The sequence below is a fragment of the Phascolarctos cinereus genome, unplaced genomic scaffold (genome assembly GCF_003287225.1).
Source record: "Phascolarctos cinereus isolate Bilbo 61053 unplaced genomic scaffold, phaCin_HiC Scaffold_2;HRSCAF=192, whole genome shotgun sequence".
NCBI classification, from domain to species: Eukaryota; Metazoa; Chordata; class Mammalia; order Diprotodontia; family Phascolarctidae; genus Phascolarctos; species Phascolarctos cinereus.
The window spans coordinates 406,070,142-406,087,355 of NW_027555625.1; the positions used below are offsets into that span (position 1 = coordinate 406,070,142).

Below are 17,214 nucleotides of genomic sequence, written 5' to 3' on the forward strand. Positions count from 1 at the left end.
CTTATCTAAAGGCTGGAGGGACAAACTGTGTGACCTCAACAGAAGGCTTCCAGCCAAAACATTCCATAGGTTCATTTCAGGTTTTTTTAGTTACCACATTGGCTTTGAAAATATCTTAAAAATTGTTCCACTTTCTGACCTCTGCATCCTTCAACACAGTTAAGTCAACTTGCCTAGAGGACTCCCAGTCTGACTAAACTAAGTTAGAGGGCTCCCTGTGTGGGAGGAGGGTCTTTTCAAATGGGAGGGACTCTCAGGGGAGGAGAACTGAGGGTATTGGTGGAAAGACTACAAAAGCCCCAAAACTCTCCTGTTACCTGAAGCTAGGGGTCAGTAGTGATTGCCCAGAACTGTGTCCGCAGGTTTGCCAAGTCAATGACACCGCTGGCCTTGGAACATGACTGTGAGCTAAACAGCACAGACATCTTCCAGGGGAACAGAGTCTCTGTGTGGCAGGACAAACAGTGCTGCCAGGTCTGGCTAACAGGCTGCAGTGAGAGGGGATCCTGGACAGCCAAAAACCACTGCACTGCTATTCTGTATCAGCAGGTGCAGCCGGTGGCCTTACCTGAACCCACATTGAGGAAGAGCTGATTTCACGTGAGTAAAGCTCAGTGGTGACAAGAGGACCTGATTATGGTTGCCTTTACTGGCTTTGGGGTCCAAGGCCAAGCCCCCAGTTTCTTATCTCACAGTTGAGCCCTTTGTGTGGATGACTTAGTGGCTTTCTAATTCATCTGATTTAATTTATAATGTGGTGGTGGCTGGGCGAGGAAAGGATACTAATGCCTAGAGTGCTATGCCTACAGAGGTTCTGAGCTGGTAGCATCAGCCTAGGTCCCTAATGAGCCCCCTATTCTCTGCAAAATGCTGTCAGAATTCACTGCCATTTTTTAATACAATGATGGCAGGTTCACCTGAAACCTGGACTAGGCAGGGAAGAAAGGGGGGGTGGGATAGAAAGGGGGGACATTTTTTTTTTAGAAACAAACCAGAAGATGACAGCTCAGGCACATTCCATGGGACTGAATAATCATACCCACAAAATGGGCCTGGAGCTGCATTGTGAGTCTCACAAGGGAGAAGAGGAAGAAGGTTGGATCAATCCATGTGTGTGCTCAGATCTGGCTGAGGCTAGGAGGAATCAGGTCATGCCATGCACTTGTAGGGGAAATAAAAAGAAACAGCAGCGAAGCTGGGAGGTTTCAGAAACCGAGAATAAGGAGAGGTGGAGAAGAAGAAGAGTTAACATTTCTATAATGCTAATTATGTGCCAGGAAGGGTGCTAAGTGCTTTACAATTATTATTACTACAGCCCTACAAGGTAGGTGCTATTATTATCCCTATTTTACCAATGAGGAAACTAAGGCAAACAGGGGATAAGCGACTTGCCCAGGGTTACAAAGCTAGTAAATATCTGAAGCTGAATTTGAACTCATGTTTTCCTGACTCCAGGCCCAGGGAGGAGGGAATGCTGATCATGAGTTCCATAGGGAAAAGGACAGTGAGATGCTGTTAATATGGGCTTAGGGAGCTATCAGGGATGGGGGAAGGGTGGTGGAATCCTAAGGGACAGACTCTCTTGACTTCCTCACCCACTCCCAAGTGACTTTTTAACATCAGGGATCTCATTAGCCTCCAGGAAGAAAAGGATTTAACTATCAGAACTGACTCTAGCTCCCTACTCCCACCAGAGGTCTAACTGGAGAGAGGGAAAGCTTCCAGCCAGGGAAGGTAACAGAGAAAAGACTGGGCCTCTGACTATCCCCCAAAATCGGGGGTAGGAGATTGGGCAGCCAGGCAAAGGACGGGCAAGAGAAGGCAGAAGTGGCAGGTTTGACAGATTTGCAGATGGCATGAAGCTGGCAGAGCACACTGGAGGGCAGGGGCTAGGAGGATGGGCCAGATCTCATAAAGTAACATTTAAGGGAGGCCAAGGTAAAATCCGACATTTGGACCGAAAGAAATCAACGCCCAGGGACAGGATTTGAGGAGGTACAGTTAGACAAGAGGTCCTGTTGAAAAAGATGTTGAAAAAGGGGTTGGTGATACAACGTGAGGCAATAGTGAGACAGGGCAGCAAGTGCCGTCTTGGGCTTTGTTAATCTAGCTACAAGGTCAGAGTGAAGGAAGTGATGGTCCTAGGAGGGGCAGCTTGAATAGACTCTGGCTATTCTGGCATCTGAGCAGTAGAATAAGGTGATGCAGTAGATACAGCACGAGGCCTGGAGTCAGGTAGACTCATCTTCCTGAGTTTAAATCCGGCCTCAGATACTTACTAGCTAGGTGACCCTGGGAAAGTCACTTGTCCCCTATTTGCCTCAGTTTCCTCATCCGTAAAGTGAGCTACAGAAAGAAATGGCAAATCACTCCAGTAAGAGAACACAAAATGGAGTCAGGAAGAGTTGGATACAACTGGAAAATGACTGGAAAAAGAAGCGGTACAGTGGATAGAGCCCTGGGCCTGGAATCAAGAAGACCTGAGTTCAAATCTAGCCCCAGACTCTTCGTAGCTGTCCAGCTGACTCTGGACTCTGGATATTTAACTTCTGTTTTTCTCAGTTTCCTCAGCTGTAAAATGAGGATCCTGAGGGGTTTGTAAGGAACAAAGGAGGCACTACTCGTAACACGCTTAGCTCAGCACTTGGCACACAGTAAGCCCTAGGTAAATACTTGTTCCCTTTTTCTCCCTCTGTCCTAGCCCTGCCACATTTAGAATATCACTTGGAGGTCTGGGCAATACATTTTCGAAGGACATTGACACGGTAGAGCATGTCTAGGAGAAGGCGACCAGAAACATACTCAATGAGACCTGGTTGCATACTAACATTTCTTCAGTACTTGAGGAATCTGTGGTTTCATCACTGTGGTCACTCCTTCTGCAGACATTCAACCCTTCTACTTCTCCACAATTGAATAGCCTTGTTCAGTGACTTGCCCAAGGTCATATGACTAGTGAATGACAGGTGCTAGAATCACAGCCAGGCCCCTTCGGCCCCAAGTCCACCACTCTTTCCACTACACCACATTGCCTTACTTAAAATTGGAAATGTTTCACTGCAGAAAAACTTCATTTATTTTATTTTATTTTATTTTTGGTTTCGACCTTTGATTTTATTGAAATAAAGAGCTGCTGCTGCTGAGGAAATCCCCTCCATCAGTGCAGGATGATGGTTCTGCCACCTTAGTCCTCTCCGTGTACCATTATTCCAGAGACACGGCCTTCTGGCTCCTTCTCCACCAAGGCCCTCCATCTCCTAACTCGAGGCCTTTTCTCTGGCTATCCCCCATGTCTACAATGTTCTCCCTCCTCATTTCTACCTCCAGACTCCCCTGACTTCCTTCAAGTACCGGATGAAATCCCACCTTCTATAAGGCATCTTTCCTGATCCCCCTTCCCTCTATTGATTATCTTTAACTTATCCTGTATATGTCTTGTTTGTACATGGTTGTTTTCCTGTTTTTTTCCCCATTAGACTGTGAACTCTTTGACAACAGTTGTCTTCTGCCTTTCTTTGTATCTCCAGCGCTTAGCACAATGCCAGGCACATATTACTTCCTTGATTAATACTTATTGACTGACTGGCTACAGTTTGAGAGAGCTTGCCCTGAGGCATTGAGGCATTCTACAATGACCTGCCCAGGGTCACACGGCCAGTGTGTGGCAGAGGCAGGGATGAACTTAAGTTAGCATCAAGAGAACTTTTTTTTGCAGGGGGGGGGGCTGGGCACCATTGCCTTATGGTTTGGTGGGATAATTCACACGGGCTGTCATGTAGAGTAGCATCTGAACTCGTTTTTCTTGGCCTCAAAGAGTAGAATCAGGAGCATTAGGTGAATGTTGCAGAGGGATAGATTTTAGCTTAATAGAAACATAGCATTAAGTGGAGAAAGCTTTCACAGTGAGGGCCATTAAGCAGAATGAGCTTCTTCCTAGAAAGTTCATCATCACTAGAAGTTACTTAAAAAAAAAGACTAATTAACTAATTTTGTTCTCAACTTAAGAAATACAACGAGCATTTCTATAACATAGTAGACTAGGGGGAAAAAAGATGATTGCACATGAAGCTGCAAATCTGTTATGTACAACCTGCCATTCCTTTTAAATATATATTAAAGTTTCCAAAGAAAGAACTGATATTGTCAGAAAACAGACTGAAGCATGCTATTTTTCACTTTTTATTTCCTTCTTTCTCTTTTATTCAAGTCTTCTTGTACAAAATGACTAATATGGAAACGTTTCACATGATTGCACATGTATAACCTATATCAGATTAGTTACCATCTCAGGGAAGTGGAAATGGAGAAAGGTAGGGAGGGAAGAACAGAATTTGGAACTCAAAACTTCTTTAAAATGTTAAAAATTCTTTTCACATGTAATTGGGGGAAATACAGTATTGTGTATACATGTGTGTGTGTATATATATGTACATATATGTGTTATTATGTAACTTTTTTCTTCCCTCCCCCCACCCCATCCTAGACATAGCTACCATTAGACGTAAGTGTGTGTATGTATATGTATGTATGTAAAATCATTATATACATACTTCTACTTATCAGTTCTTTCTCTAGATGCAAATAGTATCTTCTTTCATAGGTCCTCTGTAGTTAATTTGGGTATTTATAATAGTCAAAATTATCCTTAAAACGCTGTTGCTGTTACTGTATACAGATGGTTACTTCTTAGGGTCATGGCATTTCAGAGTTTCCTCTTCAGGTACAGGCTCACCTACATGATCTATGAGATCTCTCTCTACTCAGGGGACACATTGAGGAAAGCAGCTCTTTTCCTAGAACGATTTTCTGATTTGGCTTTCCCAAAGGTGCTCTGGAACTACCTAAAGAACAAGGGAACAAAAGTCAGTAGCTTCTAGTCTATCTCTGATACTCGGTGGGCAAATTCCTTCTCTTCAGACCAAAGTTTCCTTACTTGTAAAAAACAAAATGTTCATTTCAGTAGTCAGTGATTTAAGATGAAGTGCCTACTATGTGCCAGGCAAGTGCTAAGCTCTAGGGATACAAAGAAGGGCAAAAGACAGTCCCTCCTTTAAAGGAGCTCACAGTTTAAGAGGGGAGACAATATGTTAACAGCCATGAAGCAGCATGCTATATGCATAATAAACTGGAAACATTCAACAGAAAACTATACCAGGCTTTATAATTTGTCTACATCCTGACCCCTAAGTTCCTTTCTCATAGGGGAGTTTCTCTTTTATAAATTTAATTTGTTAGCTATAGTTGAAACATAAATATTTTGACAGGGCTGGGGGAAGACAGACACAGCTAAGTCACTGCTGGAGGGATGGAGAAGAATCCATCTGAAGATTTTAAACACATCTATTCTTCCCAGAGACATTCTCTTGGGAGAAGGGTATCAGGGGATTGGAAATAATTATAATGCAACACAGAGAGCAAGGAAGGTAAATAAGAGATCAAATAAAGAGCTCTAAGAATATTTGAGGAGGGAAAGAACGTTGAAAGCTGGAGGAAATCAGGGAATGCTACAAGAAGAAGGCAGAATCTGAGCTAGGCCTGGAAAGAAGACAAGGAATCTGAAAGACTGGATGCATTCCAGGTATGACTGATGGTATGCGAGAATGTACAGAGGTAAGAGATGACATTTAAGGTTCAGGGAACAGCCTGCTGTCCAGTTTGGCTGGAATGGAAATGTGGAATGTGTAAAGAGGAGCAATGGGAAATAAGGTTGGAGAAGTAAGTAGGCACCAAACTGTAGGAGACCTTAAATGCCAGGCTGAGAAGTTGGTATAATTTCCTAAAGGGAACGGGCAGCCACAGCAGTTTTTGAGCTGGGGAGGCACATCTTCAGATCCACGTCTTTGCTTTAGTCACTGTCTTCTCTTCCTCCCAACTTTGCACTATGTCTGTATTTAGTTCCAGGCTTGCCTTTGTGGAAGGACTGAGTTTTTCCTGGTCCTTGGTATTAGTGGTCTCATTGCATCCCTGGGAGGAGCCTGTGATAAGTACATGCCACACCTCAGATCAGAAGCAGTGGTATTTGGACCAGAAAGTGATGCCATTCCAGAGAACAGCAAATCTAAATGTTTCCCTTGTTTAAAATAGTGAGACAAGTTGTTTCTTCCCCCAAGTATAGGTAGGAATAACTTCTGGTTGAGGCTTTGGTCCTCTACACTTAGAAGGAGAATTGCATGCAAGGCTTTACTCCTGAATAAATCTTAGTTCTTCCTTGAGAGATCTGATGGCACCACAAGCTGTGTCTATAGAGTAGAAAAGAGCTGACTCCAAATTTTATGTGTGCATCAGACTTTCTTTAGCTGGGTCTTAAAAGCATGAGTAGGATGAAGAAACAAAAAAAAAGGAGAAAGAACTATTAGGAGCAAAGACAGAGTTGGAAGGTTGGAAGTAATCCCTATAAACTAAAAAAAAGTGGGAGGGGATTATCATCTAGCATTATTTCCCCCCATATAAATCTGAATACTTTACAATTAGAGGTAGCTGGTTCGTGGTTGGGGGCCAGGGGTGGAGGGGGTGAGAGGAGTGGGAGGTTGGAAGCATTAAGGAATGTGCTGACCTAACAACACACCAGATCTGAGATGAGAAACAGACCCAGACGTGTAAACTTATACCTTATAATTAACTAGCTGAGGTTTCATCAGGACATACTGGTGAATTGACAGGTGTGGGAATATGCTTTCCTAAAGCATAAGCCAATCCATAGGGTGTTACAGAGGGTTAACATTACAGAGAGGCAAATACACAAATGAGCTCAGTCAATCATAGTCTAGTTTCCTGTTTCAGGTGGGGCAGGGCTCATATCCTGTATGCCTTCAATGTAGGGAGGTAGTCAGCCCTGCCCAAAAGAACTGGGAAAGAGTAGCGTCAAGTAACAGTGGAGAGAGTGTTAGCCTTGGAGGGTGACCAAGACGGTAAGGGGGCTAAAAACCTTGCCAAGAGGGTCCAGGGTTAGTTGAAGGAGCTGGGAATGTTTACCCCAAAGAATAAAAGTCATAGGTAGAATAGGATCTGGCTTCAAGCATTTAAAAAGTTGTCATGGGGACAAGGGATTCAATTTGTTTTGCTTGGCCTCACAAGGCAGAGCTTGTGGCAGTGAGTAGAAGTTGGGGAGGGGCAAATTTGAGGTCAACCTCAGGAGAACTTGCTAATAGAGCTGACTCAAAGTGGAATAGAATTACTCACAAAGTAAAGAGGACTTCAAGTGAAAACTATGTGATCATTTGTTAGGGATATAGTAGAGGTAGGTCCTGTGGGTTGAACTCGTTGACATCTGGAGCCCCTTTCAACAGATGCTATGGTTCTATGAGTCGAAAGACCTTGGTTCAAATCCTGACTGATAGCAGTTAGTTGTATGCCCACAGAAAAATCATTTAACCTCTCTGAGCCTGACCTGGAGGTTATTATCTCACTTGGAGATCACATTTGCTACTTACTTCAAGGAGGTAGCCAGTAGTAGCAGCCACAGAGGAAAAGGAATGTGTTGAGGGAAGAAAGGAACATGGTGTTCCTGCCTAGTTTGTGGGGTTATTGCAAAGAAAGTGCTTTGTAAACCCAAAAGTGCTACATCAATATTATTATTGTCATCATCATCATCATCATCATCATTATCATCTAGCAAACTACTATTTTTTTGGCAATATCATCATTTGGCAAGAAATACCTTTAGAGGAAGAACTAAAAACTTGACAGGGTGTATAATTATTCTGTTACAAGGATGGGTCTTTCAGATAGCTACAATATCACTGACCAAGTCTTTTTTGCTCTAAAAAAGACATAAGGAAAGATCAAACAGTGCTAACTCTCATTTATTCAACAAATTTTACTAGGTGCCTTCTATGTGTGATACATTGGGTACCATGTCAAGAGAAGCACACCAGCATGACCACAGAATGGGGGAGTAGGCTTCTGCCTCTTTATCTTTATCAGCCCAAGCTTGCACAGGAAGTAAACAGAGTCACTTGTATGTACTATTTGAGGGAACCAAGGAAGGCGTCACTGCACCAAAATACCTCCCTCTTCATACTGTCTGAAATCGTCTACGGTTGATGATAGTATCAGCCCCTCTAATGTCACTTTTCATCTATTTTGTATTTATCTTGTATTTTCTGATTTATATATGTTGCCTTCCCCATTAGAATAAAAGCTTCATGAGGACAGGGACTGGTTTTGATTTTACTTTGTATCCTAAGCATTTTACACAACTCTTGGCACAAAGTGAGCGCTTAATAAATACTTTTTAAAGAATTGATTCTCAAAGAATCATAAAGTAACATTAGGCAACACTGTGAAGCATGAGGAGTCTGTGTTCCCCTCCCAAACCAAAAGGGGTAGAGTTGAAATCCTCATAGACCATGACTATTGGGCATGCTCTAAGATGAGACTTTCTCCTCTACTCCTTTCTAGCGTTCTCACTCTCTTTGGGTAAAAGGGGCAGTGTTTAGCCCCCAAAGCCCATCTAGACACACTTAACAGCACCATAGCTCCAATCAGCTCATTCTTCTAGTGAAAATTTAAGCAAATCCCAACTCCAAATTTTAGAGTTCAAGTTTAGGAGAGTTATAGCATAATTCAGAAACCTAAATTGTGATTCATTAGCCACCAAAAGAACTACAGGGTCTTACTGTATGTAGACAGTATGTCAAATACAAGCCCCTCTCCCCATGCACACTGGGATCTCAAGTAATAATACTTCTGCAGGTAATGGGAATAAACTCATTTATAAAAAAAGAATCAGGTTGACAAATTACCATCAGCAACTGGGGGTGGGGGAATAGGAAAACAGGACACATAGATTTTTTTTAAATCTACATCTAAATGGGCCCAGGAAGGAGAGGAGGAGAAAGAAGCAGCAGTTAAGGGGTGGAGAGGGGACACTCACTACTGCTCAGACCTTTCTTCCTCTTGAGTCCCTGACAGCAGCCTCTCCAAGGGGAAGGTAGTTGCTTTCCATCCCGCTGAACAATCTCTGCCTTATTTATCCATCTTCAAGACTGAGGCTCCCGCTTTCCTAGTCAGATTGGTTCCACCTTGGGCCCTCTTACACTCAAGGTCTGAGTGCTGCCAGATCTTATATCCCCAATCCCAAACCTTATGCAATGTTTCCTCTAATTTATTTTACTCTCAGGAGAAGGAAAACTGCAATTCTCAAGATGCCCAGCTGTCATTCAAACTATTTCATCCAATAAGGTCCATAGCCCTGGAATGCTTGTAGGCCTTCTCATAGGATTATAGATTTAGAATTGGGAAGGAGTCTTAGAGGCCAGTGAGCACAATTCCCTCATCTTACAGATAAGGAAACTGAGGAACAGAACAGTTAAACAGCCCTTTAGGGTTTGCAAAGCACTTTGATAGGTGCTATCATTATCTCTATTTTATATATGGGGAAACTGAGGCAGCCAGTGGTTAGGTAACTTGCCCATGGTCAACACAGCTAGTAAATAAGTGTCTGAGGTCAGATTTGAACTCAGGTCTTCCTGACTCCAGGTCAGGTGCTCTATTATCTGTACCACCTAGCCATACGAATCTAGAATTCTACCTAGATAGGACCTTAAAGATGAAAGAGAGATGGCTAGGGCTAGAAATGACTTTACGGATCATGGATTTTCAAGGCCAGAGGGGATCCTAGAGATAATCTATTCCAACCATTTTATAGATGAGGAAACTGTGACAGAGGAAGTGGTTTGGTCCAAGGTCATAGGGCTGGTAATGATGGGGCCAAGACCCGAACTCAGGCTTCCAAAGTCCCCTCCAAGTCCTTCCATCATAATCCGCCTCTTCACGTGCCCTGTGACTGATTACTTATGGATGATCTCTAGAGCCTTAAATAATCTGTATTTATCCCTTCCAAATCTTGACTTTCCCCATCACAGTCTCCATATGTTGCGGGGGGGGGCGTAAGAAACTACATGGGAATTTTTTTAGAGTTTTTGTGGAAGCTGCAGACAACACCCTAAGGCCAGCAGATGACAGAGGAAAAAATTTAGAAATTCAAAAATGCATAAAATATGTGTATAGTATTATATATATAATATATATGTATTATATTATATATATTATAGTAATATATATATATTATTATCAACATATTTTATTCTTTAATACCATAATAATTCAAACTTCTTCTCTGGTATGAAGGGAAGGCCAAAACATTTTGAGGCTTTTCCAGATTGTGGGGATGCCACACCCCTAACCTAATTCCCCTCAGCCCCTCTCCCCACCCTCCATATGGAAGTGATAACTGTACTTCTTACAGGGTATGTTCTTAGAGAGTCAACATTGGTGCCACCCTGAAGAAATAACTGGTTGGAAGAAAGAAACCCAAGTAGCAAACCCTAAGGAAGGGCTGGCAGCATTCCATGAGGGAGTGGGTGGACCCTCCCTTCTTCTGGCATTAGGACTTACAAGGTTTAAAGATTGTTTTGGTTTTAATAGAACAGTGAAGAGTGTAAAGTCTAATCCAAGGTGAAGAGCTGATTATTAGTCTCAGACGACTTGAACCGGCAAGGTCATCAAAGGATTATTTCAAACCACTTTCTTGCCCTTTAAATAAAATATTGACATATTTTGTTTTTGGCTTTTTTACCTCACTAGAATTTCTTCCAGTTTCCCGTCTATCCTCCTCCCAGAGCACCACCTCATAAAACAAATAACATTGTAATGTTATTTTAAAAAAATTTTAAAGAAGAAAAAAGAGGAAGAAAAAACTACGCCCCCTAAAATTAGCAAAACTGATCAATACAATGAAAAGATCTGAAAACCTTTCTTTTATTGCCCATCCCCACACATATACATAGTTTCCCTCCAGTCAGGACCAAGTAGGATGTCTCCTATTCAGAGATCTATAGGGAATCATATTTCACCTCCTGTGGCTACCCATTTCAATAGCTCTCACTTTTATTTCTTTTGTTTCCTTTAAGAGCACACATAATAATGATATGATTGTGTGCATATGTCTATAGAGAGAGACAGAGACCAGAGGGAAAGGGATAAAGGGAGAGTGAATCGTCTTTAATCTTAGATCATTTACATTTGCTGCAAATGCTATTGCCCTGATATCCAGTCATATAGCTGCTGTCAAAAAGACCAATGTGAGCCCTGTACCGTGTTCAGTCCTGACAGGCAGCCCTTCCTCTAAATTCTGGGACGCTGGGTTACCATTTCTAATATGTTTTCCCTCAGGTTGGGCCTTTGCTCCCTCACACAGCCTGCCATTGTGGGTGTCTTGGTACAAAGGGCAGTATGCATCCCCTGCCTCTGGCCTTTGCTTTGAATGAGTGTTATGGATGGAAAGAAAGCAAAATTTAGGGCCTCATGTCTCTGTGTGAGCGTGAGGGCTCTCCATGTCCTTGGTCCCAAGGTCCTAGAGACTATAGAGCAATCCCTCAAGAAACTAGGCTGGGATAGTGCCGATACTGTTGTGCCAACACTGGAAGATGGAGGTCTCTCCCTCTTTGTCTGTTGATCTCCAGGATTTGAATGAAATCAGAAAAGAGGCTTGTATCTGACCAAAACCAGAGTGATGATGGCCAAGCTCGTGGCTACTACATGAGCCTTCCCTCTGCCATCTGATAAGCCATTTAGTATATCAACAAGCACTTAGGAAGCATTTATTATGTACCAAACATTATGCTAAGTGCTGGGGCTACAGTGAAAAGAAAGAAAAAAGCCCACAGTCTCTGTCCTCAAGGAGCTTACATCCTAAGGGGAGACAATATGTGAATCACTAGGTGCCTCAGGTCCTACAAATTGTAACCAATCAACTTTTGTTGTTCATTCTCTTGGACCCCAACTCTTCCTTGACCCCACTGGAGTTTTCTTGGCAAAGATACTGGAGTGGTTTGCCATTTCCTTTTCCAGATCATTTTACAAATGAGGAAACTGAGGCAAAGAGGGTTAAGTGACTTCTCCAGGGTTACACAGCCAGATTTGAGCTCAGAAAGATGAGTCTTCCTGACTCCAGATCTAGTACTCCGTCTGCTGCACCACCCATGTGCCCAACTTACCAATAGTTATTTGCTGAGTACCTACTCTGTGCTCTGGGTCCAGAGGAGTAAGAGACACAACTTATGTATGCCCTCATGACACCTACAGTTTAGCTGGGGAGACAGGACGTATTAGATAAATAATTCAAGTCAGAAATATTATTGGCACAGGTCCAACTCCTGAAGGTTGTCTGTAAATCAGCAGTAGTGTTTTATTAGACATTGGCATGAAATGCAATCTGACCTCAGGGTGATCTTTGGGGATTAGAAAGGGTATTGTAGAATCAGAGCTGAAAAGTTCCCATTGTGAGACAGGACATCTGTCTCTGGCAGTGAAAAAAGGGGACTAAAATTCTAAAGGCAGACATGCTGATGCTATAATCTTTCCCCTTTCCCAACAATGTCTCAGGTCCCTCTCGATAAGAATTTAAATCACCTTCAGGAGCCTTTTCTTCAGATTTTCTGTGGGGTCAAAGGCACCCTCCTGGAAGAACAGAGCTGTATAGTCTTCATAAACCTTTTGTCTCAGGTAAAGATCTCTGGAAACCATAAGGGATAGAGAAAACCATCTCTGTCTGGTTCAGAGTCTGAAATTCTCCCCTCAGGCATTTCAGTTCCAGCTGTCTTAAAGGTTTCTAGTTCAAAGTAAGGCCTTCTAGGCTGAGGGGGTGAGAAATAAATCAGTTCTTTTTAGACACCCACTGCCCACCAGCACAAAAATGTTTTTGAGGTTGGCCAGAGTCCAGAGGAGTGCTAAGGAAGTTGGTTGGAAGCCAGCCCCTATTCCTGGCACAGTGGACAGAACACCTTTGGTTTCTTGTAACCAGAGGAGTTTCACTCCACCTTTTTTTGCTCCCCTCAATCTCCACCCTCCCTTTCCTTCTTCCCTCCACCTGAACCCTGAGGCCAACTCTGTCTACCCTGGGAATATAGCACAGACTGTGGTTCCTGAGTCTGTGCAGGTAAAGCTGAGATAGAACGTGTGGAAACAGGTCAGCCAACCTGCTGGGTCAAATGGTCTCAACTGCTTTTCCAGCCTTTTGGCTCCTTCACTCACCCCTAGTCTCTCTTTCTAGGGTAGAGGGATAGTGAATGGGGAGCTTTTTATACATAGTCCCAGTCTCTGGGAATCCTCTGCTCACATCTAATGGGCTGAGGATAACATAGGTAGACAAGGAAAGACGAAAGCAGTATTTTAAATACATACTTAAGTATTTGAGAGTACATATTAAGTACATCCTTAAGTATTTGAAAGATTGGCATATTTAGAAGAAGGATTACATTTGTTTTGCTTAGCCCTGGAGAGCAGAAGAGGGAGTAAAAAGATATAGCAAACAAACAAACAAACCTTGGATCAAAAGGACATGGGTGTGAATCCTGATGCTGATGCTCATTACGTCTGCACCCTTGAAAAGTCACTTAACTTTTCAGGTTATTTCCTGATCTGTAAAATCAGGAGATTGGACCAGATGATCTCTAGGACCTCTTCTAGCTCCAAATCCTATGATCCTATGACTAAATCACAGAGAGTCCAACTGTAACTGGATAGAAGGAAATTTTTCCTAAAAATTAGAACTGTCCAAAAGTGGAATGGGCTGTCTCATCAACGAATGAGTTCCTCATCATTGGAGATATCCACGTAGAGAACGGATGACCAGATGGGAAAAAAGAAATTTACATGATAACTTTATTATTTGTGCAGAGAGAATTCCTATTCAGGCATGGTTTGGACAAGATGACCTGTGAGGTCTTTTTCATCTCTGAAGTTTTAGTAAGTTTTATTGAGCAAGAATTTACTGAGTGCCTGCTATGTGCTGGATACTAGGGAGGAAAACCACAAATAGTTGTTGCCCTAAAGAACCTTCTGCTCTTTCAGAGATTCTGCACAAAAAGATGCAAGAAGCGTGGAACTTGGGAGATCACTTGAAAAGCTCCTTGGTGGGAGGTACAGGGAGACCTTTCTATCTGGAATTATGCCCAAAGAGTTATCAACCTACATATACCCTTTGGCCCAACGATACCCCTAGTAGGTCTATTTCCAAAGATGATTAGGGGAAAAGGAAAGAACCTGTATGTTCTAAAATATTGATAGCAACTCTTTTTGCAGTGGTAAAGAACTGGAGATCATAGGTATGCCCATCAATTGAAGAATGGCTGAAAAGGTTGTGATATATGATTGTGATGGAATGCTATTATGCTATAAGAAATTATGAGTTCAATGATCTTAGAAAAACATGGATAGAGTTGAACACAACAAGGAAGGGCAAAATGAGCAAAACCAAGAGAACACTGCTGACAGTAACAGCAGTATTGAGCAACTAAGTCATTTTGGCTTTTATAAATACCCCAATTAACTACAGAGGATAAATGAAGGAAGACACTATTTGTATCCAGAAAAAGTACTGATAAGTGGAAGTACATATAGAATGCTTATATATATGCATATATACATACATACATACATACATACGTATTTTTGTCTAATGGCAGCCATCTCTAGGGTGAGAGGAGGGAGGGAAGAAAGAAAAAGGAAAAAAGAAATTTACATGATAACTTTATTATATATTCAAAAGGAATAGCAAGTTGTACATAATAGATTTACAGTTTCATATGCAGTTATCTTTTTTTATTATACTATGTTATGGAAATACTTGCTTTATTCCATAAATTAAAAATGAAATTCTTTTTTTTAAAAGAGAGAGGCCTTTAATGGTTACATTTGTTCCTGGGCCTTTCTCACCAAGTGTCTGTCCTTGAGCCTCCTTTATCCGAGTCTTCTAGAATTCTCTTAATTTGGGAAACACAAGGCCCTTAGGTCAAGCAATTAATTTTTGTTTATTTTAGGTTCCTTGCTGACTTGTGAATTAAGGTGGTTTAAAGGTTGTTGTAGGAATCATTGAGTTCGCCTCTCATTTTGGAGATGAGGAAAGTGAAGTCCCGGGAAGTCAAGAGATTTGCCTGAGAGGGCACCGCGACTTGCAGGATTTCCAACAGAAGGTCTGGCTAGTGGCTCAGCCGGGATTAGAATCTGAGGTTCTCGGCTTTCATATGGCATTCTTTTCTACTCTACCGTATTTACTGTCCTGGGCTCTAAGTCCAGTCTCTTTGGCTCTTTGTCCCTAGAAAGCCTTTGTGCACTGGTCTGCGTAGTAAGTCGGTCCCCTATTCAATGCTTACTGGTACTACTCTGTTTATTGATGGCTAGTCTCATTTCTTGGTTAGTTCAAGGGAAGAATGACTTAAAACCCAAGCCCACAAGCCATTGCCCTGGATTCCCATTGGGGTAGCTTAAGATGAGCAGGTGTCTTTGACAAGAAGGAACCTCTCATAACTCCACCCACTCTTCTCTTAAGGGAGGAGCCCTCAGAGGCTCAAACCTATGTCCCTCTCCACCCCAGCACAGTACACCAGCTTAGCAGCTCTTCTACACTGGTGTCCGTTCCAGTAGGGAACAGCTGAGAGCAAAGAGGAGAGTCCTTGAAAATGGAGAGGGTTCTGGGGTCTCAGGAAGTCCATGCAGTGCTCTTGTGTGCCGCCTGAAAGGAGCTCCTTGCAGCTTTTCGGTAAGTGACACAACTGTCAACTCTTCCTGTTTAGGGAAAGAAGCTCTGGAATGTCAAATCTAGAAGAGGTCAAGTCCCCCCCCCCCCACCTTCATTTTACAGAAAACGAAACTGGGACCAGGAGAGGTGGAGTAGCTTGCCTAAGGTCACACAGTGCTTGATCTAGATCACCCAGAGCTCCTAATTCCCCATCTTTCTAGTTCACTTCCCTGCTTTCTGAGAGATTAGGAACTAGAATATTTCACATACAAACATGTGACCCAGAACTTAAGAGGACATATGGACAGACCACACCAGAAGTAGAGCACCAGCTTTATATTACTTTATCTTCTATCTTTTTTTCTCAATGATACATACAGAGGTAAAAATACTTTGTTTTTAACCTCAACCTCATCTAAGCTCAGCTGCTACTTTTTATTGAATAGTTTCATGCTGGTTCTTTTTGATAGATAACTGGGAACTGGGAAAACTTTTTCCTCCTGGTTTTTTTTTCATTGAAGTTGGAAACTTAGAAGATTAGGATGCCTTCTGTGTCTATGTTAGGAAGAATTAGGGAAACAGGGAGGGAGGATGGAAACCATCTTCCCTTTTCCCATGAGAGCTATCTCTGCTTCTTAGAAAAAAAGAAAACAAAACCAAGCAAACCTAGACAAGAGAGTGCTGAGCATCTTAGCTGACCCTACTTCTTGATGATCTTGACACTTACTAGCTGTGTGACACAGGGCAAGTCACTGAACTTCTTTGAGACTAGTTTCCTTATCTATAAAAGGGAATATTGGACTTCATGGCTTCTGTGGACTCTTCAAACTCTAAATCTACGATTTTATGAGCCATTCATCCTTTTCTAAGTGTTCAGGGAGTTGGGGCAGATACCCTTTTACCAGGAGGCCACATCCAGATCCCACTCTCCCTTTTGTCCTCATGATCTCAGCGGTCACCCCCAACAACTGTATGAACCCAGATTTACACAAGTGGAGGGAGGACTGTTAAGTCAGGAGGCAGTTGATGGGATAGAAGATGGCCTGGATTCAGGACACCTGGGTTAAGGTATCAGCTTTGCCATTGCCTTTCTCCCTGGTCTTAAGAAAGTTGGTTCACCTTTATGGGCCCATTTTCCTCATCTGTAAAATGAACTTTAAGGTCCCTTCTAACTCTAGCAACTTGTAATCTTTAAGGACTCTGGGAAAAGAAGGTAGAGGTAGGCAAGTAAAGGAAGAATAAAATAACCATGCCCTATTAGAGAGTTCTCTGGGTCAGCCTTCCCAAAGGGAATAGATTTGGGGAAAGTCTTGAAATTTAGAATTAGGGGAGTGACTTTGTAAATTGGAAGTGGAAGGTTATTTCAGGTTTGTGACAGATGGAAGGAAGGAAGGAAAAAAGTATTTATTAAGTACCTAATTATGTGCCAGGCACTGTGCTAAGCTCTTTACAAAGATCCTTATATTAAGCCTGCAAAGTAGGTGCTCTTATAATCCTCATATTACAGCTGAGGAAACTGAGGCACATAACGGTTACATGACTTGCCTAGAGTCACACAGGTAGTAAATATCTGAGGTTGGATTTGAACTGAGGTCTTCCTGAATCCAGACCCAGGGCTCTCTCCACTGAGTCACCTATCTGCCTCTGATGGAGGCATGATGGAAAAAGCGATAAAGGTAGGAGTGAAAGGCAAC

General features: G+C 42.4%; 1 protein-coding gene across 2 annotated transcripts in view; it reads left to right on the top strand.

Annotated features, from left to right (window-relative positions):
• Positions 1-335: 335 nt before the first annotated feature.
• GABRP (gamma-aminobutyric acid type A receptor subunit pi) overlaps positions 336-17,214 on the top strand; it is a 44,414-nt gene continuing 27,535 nt past the window's right edge. The window contains exon 1 of one of the 2 annotated variants that reach the window (XM_020992298.2): positions 336-600. The gene's annotated coding sequence lies outside the window, so the exon portion shown is untranslated. Of the gene's footprint in view, positions 601-15,357; positions 15,542-17,214 lie in introns of those variants that run through there. The other variant, XM_020992299.2, reaches the window with a different exon arrangement.